Here is a 5,896-nt window from a genome sequence, read left to right on the forward strand (position 1 = left end):
TCTCACTCACTTGCCGGGCCTGCGCTCTGGGTCTGTTCAGGATCCCGTCAGGCCTTGGGTCATCTCACTCACTCGCCGGGCCTGCGCTCCAGGTCTGTTCAGGATCCCGCGGCCTGGGTCATCTCACTCACTTGCCGGGCCTGCCTCCAGGTCTGTTCAGGATCCCGCGGCCTGGGTCGTCTCACTCACTCGCTGGGCCTGTGCTCTGGGTCTATTCAGGATCCCGAGGGCCCCGGTCGTCTCACTCACTCGCCGGCCTGCGCTCTGGGTCTGTTCAGGATCCCGTCAGGCCCTGGGTCGTCTCACTCACTCGCCGGGCCTGCACTCTGGGTCTATTCAGGATCCCGCGGCCCTCAGTTGTCTAACTCACTCTCTGGGCCTGCGCTCTGGGTCTATTCAGGATCCCGAGCCCTTGAAAGCTCTTGTACCATAACAGATACTACACTTTTATGTTTTGAGTCTTTGTTTGAGACAGGGTCTCACTATGTAGTTCAGGCTGGCCCTGAACTCTTTATATAGCTCCAGCTGCCTTGAACTTGCAGCAGTCCTCCTCACTCAGCGCCCTGAGGGCTGGGATCACAGATGTGTGCCATTATACCCACCTGTTATTGCTTCATATTTGGAGTTTAGTTTTGTCCCATGGCTGAAAGTCCCAACTCACAAACTCTGCCTTGGGCTTTCTGGTGACCGGCCCCTTCCTGAGTGACCTGGGAGCGGCCAGCCAACCTGTAAGCATGTGAGCAGATACTATTACTTTGAAGATTCCCAACATTTTAGCAAACATTTTATCACATCACAGAAACCATGTAAAAGTTTTAAGTAAAGGACCAAGCATAGCTTAGAGCTGGGCCTGACGGTGTACACCTGCAATCCCAACACTGAAGAAGGCTGAGGCAGGAAGGCTACAAGTTTGAGTCCCACCTGGGCAACTTAGTAAGACCCTGTCTCAAAAAAAAAAAAAAAAAGTTGGGGTATAACTCACTGGCGACACCCCAGGGTCAGTCCTCGCTACTGCAAAACAAGCCAACCTTAGCCAAGTACTCAATATAGTGAGAGATAGTCACACTACAGAGAACAGGTAGAAAGGAAGAAGAGTTGGAGTTTCATTTAGGAGTGGGAGTCTGAGGCTCAAGTGAGAGATTCTTCTGGCCAAGTACTGATCACCCAAGTATCCAGGACACATTTTGGGAGTAGGGTCAGTAAGAATGGCTTTTAGACTTGTATGGGGTGGAAGAGAAAGGAAGGCAAATAGAAACTCCTGGGTGCCTGGCTTAATGCGACACAAAACGGTGGCCCAAGGACCAGTTCCTGTGTAGCACTGGTGTCCGCATAGCCCGTGAATTTAAAATGCTTTTCTTTTGTAATTTTTGAGGCAGGGTCTCACTGTATAGTGCAGGCTGGCCTTGAGCTCACTGGGTAGCCCAGGCTGGCCTTGAACTTAAAGCATTCCTCCTGTCTCAGTCTCCCGAGTGCTGGAATCACAACCGTATGCCACCACACCTGGCTTTTACAATGTTAAAAGTGGTTTAAAACAAGAGAAAGAAAGAAAAGAAAGGATTGGGGTATGTGGCAGAGTGTATGTGCCCGTAGATGACATGCAGAGCCTGAACTGTTTGCTTATCTGCCCCATTACAGAAAAAGGATTCAAACCTGAAACAGCAGTACTTTTTATCAGTAAGAATCTGGGAGTGTGACCTGTGCTCATTTTGGATTCCTCAGAATTCATTTCTAGTCCCCCCGCCTCCCCCCCACCCTGGCTGGGGGACTTTTTCTTTGTGATATGCATGTCTGTGGTTCAGCCATGCCCCTTGTCCTCTGCCCATTGGGGTTCTGGTCACTGAGACTGCGGTTGGGTCGTTTGCAGCTTACTGCCGGAACTCTCTGGATGGCCAGTGGTACAGCTACGATGACAGCACAGTGGAGCCAATTCGAGAAGATGAGGTCAACACCAGAGGGGCATACATCCTATTTTATCAGAAGCGGAACAGCATTCCCCCATGGTCGGCCAGCAGCTCCATGAGAGGTGAGTGTTGCTATGTGGGGGGAGGTGTAGGAGTTGCTTGAAGAATCAGGAGAATTCCCAGCCGAACAGCCAGGACCAGCAAGGTAGGCCAGGAGTGAAAAGGGGGAGCCCTGGCTATTGATCTACAAATCTGGGCACCGCAGGTTAGCATCTTACTTGTTAGGATGTGGGATAAATAAGTCAAGAAAGGGAAAAAGAGTGACTTCGCTGGGCGTGGTGGGCCATGTCTGTAATCCCTGCCCTCAGCAGGCTGAAGCAGGAGGCTCGCCATAAGTTTGAGGCCAGCCGGGCCTACATAGTGAGACCTTCTCTTCAACCAAGCAGCAAAACAAACATACATTTATTTTAGTCAGAGCAGGATGTCACTTGAGGTTGTGGAGCGCCACGTTCTCAGTCTCACTCGTAATGAGCCAGATTTAATGAAGCTTGGGTCATACAAACCTGTGTTAGAAGCATGTGTTCGTCCTGTTAGGGACGGGTAGCAAGGAGGGTGCAGCTGCTTACTGGTACCCCAGCAATTCATTTATTAGCCTTAGGCTTACTCAGAAGTCGAGAGGAAAGAAGGGCCTGGCTGTCCTTTCTGTGCGACTCATTCCACTCGGCCATCCTTACCTCAGGGATGGGAGGGCATGTGACAACAGTGAACCAGATCTTCTCTTAACCATTATTGAAAGATGGCTAAATAAACAAGAGTTCTCAGCAGGTCAGGCAAGCCTCACTTCTGCATACTTGCACAGAGGAGATATTGAAAGAAGAATAAAACACCCTATTGGAGAAGGGCATTTTTCTTACTGTCCAATGTGATGAAGTAATGTCTCCCTCTAGATCAAAGGGTGGACATCCCTCATGACCATCATCAAAGTCTTGGTTTCCCTGAACCTGGGATCTGCTCCTGTGACATAGCTTACTGCATGGTAACCCTTGGGAACTGAGACCGAGGGTCCTGGGATCAAATTCTGACCATGGCTAGGGCTGTGAGTAATAAAGTCCTTTGGTTCTGGAAAAACAAAATGAAACCTTTAGAAAGCCAGCCTGGAAAGCATTTCAGTACTCATCCATGTACTTTCTTCTCTATGCCCTCTTGCCTCTCCCTGAACCCATAAGGTTGGGCACAGGGGCCCCCACTGGGGGACTCTGGGCATTTAGAGCCATTTCTGCAGGCTGCAGAATGGGGTTCTGTGGGGCTGGGGCTAGGCGGAGGGGAGCTCCGAGGATGCTGAAGGGCGTTTGGTGTAGCCTCTCTCCCCGGCTTCCTCTGCAGGCTCCACCAGCTCCTCCCTGTCTGACCACTGGCTCCTGAGGCTCGGCAGTTACAGCGGCAACAGCACCCGAAGCAGCCTGCTGTCCTGGAGCTCTGCCCCCTGCCCCTCCCTGGCCCGGGCGCCTGACTCTCCTATCTCTGCCAATGGCCTCTGCAGCCAAGGAAAGGGTATGTGCGCTCCATTTGCTGATTCTCTGCAGCTGTGGGGTCTCCTCTTGGTCACAGCGGTGGCTCTTCACAGCCTTGAGTAGAGTCAGGTAATACAAGAGGTGCGTTCACCTGTCACACAGGGTCTCCTGAGACCTTCTCACACCTGCTCCTCTTCCACGATCATCTGTCTACACATGTAAGGGACTTGTATTTGTAGAGCCAGCCACCTGTGGATTGAAAATATTTTTGGGGAGCAAAAAATCACCTATACTGAACATGTAGACTTCTTCCTTGTTATTATACCTAAACCAAAATGGATAAGAACTACCTGTATAGCACTGGTATGTCACTGGGTGTTATAAATAATCTAGAGATGATTTAAGTGTATGGGAGAATATGCATACGTTCTATGCAGATACCATGCTATATCAAGGACTAGAAGGACTTTTAGTGTCTGCAGGGGGACCTGGGGCTGATTCCCTAGAGATGCCAAGGCTTGTTCTTTCTTGGCTCCCATGGGAACTTGTGGTCTTATGGGGGTAGGCAGATAAGGAAGGCAGCAAAAAGATTGGAGAACAGGGATAAATCATCAGGAAGGAGATAGGGAGGCTGGGGATGAGGGAAGGAGGCAGAGCTTAATGGGTTGTGTGAGGAAGACCTTTCTAAGGAAGTGGTATGAGTGAGAAGGAGGCAGCCCACGTGGCAGTCAGGGGAAAGCATTTCAGGAAGGGGACAGCCAGGGAAATGGCCTAGAGTCGGATGGGAGTGGGGAGAGGAGCCAGAGCTATGGCGGAGCTGAGTCCCTTAACATTCATCTAGTGCATTCCTATTTTTGTTTTTTTGCATTGCTTTTTTTCTCCTAGTACTAGAGACTGAACCTAGCTACATCCCCAGCTCCTTTTTATTTTGTGCTTTGAGACAGTGTCTAGGTCTAGGTCCCTTGGTTTCCTAGGCTGTGCTAGAACTTGCAGTCCTCCTGCCTCAGCCCTGCAGAATGCTGGGATTGCAGGTGTGTGCTGCCACGCCCGGCTCCGCCCCTACTGCTTCCCACAGTGGGTTCTGACCCACCCACACTGGGCGTTGATTTTTCTCCCTGCATTTTCAGGACTTCACAGTTAGGAGATAGTGTAAAACATGAAAGTGTCCTTCCAAGTTGTCCATTCCTGAAGCACTGTCTAGGATAAGCTCATAAATCTGACTCCACCCCATCCATCTAAAAGCACAGTACCCCAGGCCATTTCTCAGGGCTCCCTAGGAGAAAGGCATCGGATGGCCCCAATGGAGGTAACCTCACTGGCGGGATAGCTTTTCAGTGTGGGACTCAGGAACTGCCAGGCACAGTCCTGAGGGTTCTTCCAGAGACCCAGCCAGGGCTCAGGGCTCAGGGCAGAGGATCAATCGATCCTCATGCTGTAGACAGTAGTGATTTGCTTTCAGTCCCTGAGTGGAAGGAAAACTGCCTGGAGTCCTCTTTAGAAGGGCCCTGGGCTTAGACCACTCTACTTTTCAGGACAGGAGTTTTTGGTTGATAAATTTCCACTGTGGCTTTCACTGGGGGTCAGAGGTTTTGTTTTTCTCTTTTTCAGCTCTTATTTCATCTCAGTTTTCATTTCTTCTTTGATCTAGACCTTATCTGAGAGTTTCAAGTACTTAATGACTGTTTTGTCACCTTCTTATTTCTTCTAATTTGATGAATTGTGACCCAAGAATGTGACTTTTCAAGTCATTCTTTTTATGATCAAGTGCATGGTGATGATTTTGTAAATGCTCTGTGTACATATAAATAATACATATTGTCAACTGGAGAAATGTGAGCTTTGTGGAATAACGATTAGCTGAGCCGGTCGTCCATTCAGTTCGGCCGTGCCTTTAATTTACCTTCTCCAGAGCCACCTGACTAGGAAGGCGATGCATTGAAACCTTCCTGCAGAGCTGTATTTTTGGTCATGTACTCCTTGAATTTTCAATATATCGTTAGCTGATATTGAATTTTCAATATATTGTTAGTAGATATCTGCAACTTTATTACTGTTGGATCTCTTTTTAAAAATTAACTGTGCTTCATTGGCCAAGCAATGGCCGTGACGCTTCCACATGGCTGACAGTGACAAAGGTTCTACACTCTGAGGTACAGGATCTCAGGATAAATCCTGAGGGGATTTCACTGACCTTATCAGACCCAAAAGCTACAACTCTTATTGCACAGGTCCTGCTTTACCTTGGTCTTAACCATCCAGCAGAAAAGTACAAAAATGAAATATAAGAAGTAAAGCCATGATGTTATGTTGAGCTGTAGGGGACTCAGGTCAACAATTTCTGACATTGCCAGTCCAGCGGAAGACCCAATACTATTATGGGCTACTGGACTCTTTTAGAATATTTTGCTGAATTTACACGCCTATAATATTCAAATAATGGAACTTAACAAAAAAGGGGGATACAGATGAATGTCCATTTTGTAT

General features: G+C 48.7%; 1 protein-coding gene across 1 annotated transcript in view; it reads left to right on the top strand.

Annotated features, from left to right (window-relative positions):
* Usp43 (ubiquitin specific peptidase 43) overlaps nt 1-5,896 on the top strand; it is an 83,553-nt gene that overhangs the window by 50,021 nt on the left and 27,636 nt on the right. The gene's annotated exons all lie outside the window — the stretch shown is intronic.

This window comes from Octodon degus, unplaced genomic scaffold (genome assembly GCF_000260255.1).
Source record: "Octodon degus isolate 3935 unplaced genomic scaffold, OctDeg1.0 scaffold00219, whole genome shotgun sequence".
Taxonomy (NCBI): Eukaryota; Metazoa; Chordata; class Mammalia; order Rodentia; family Octodontidae; genus Octodon; species Octodon degus.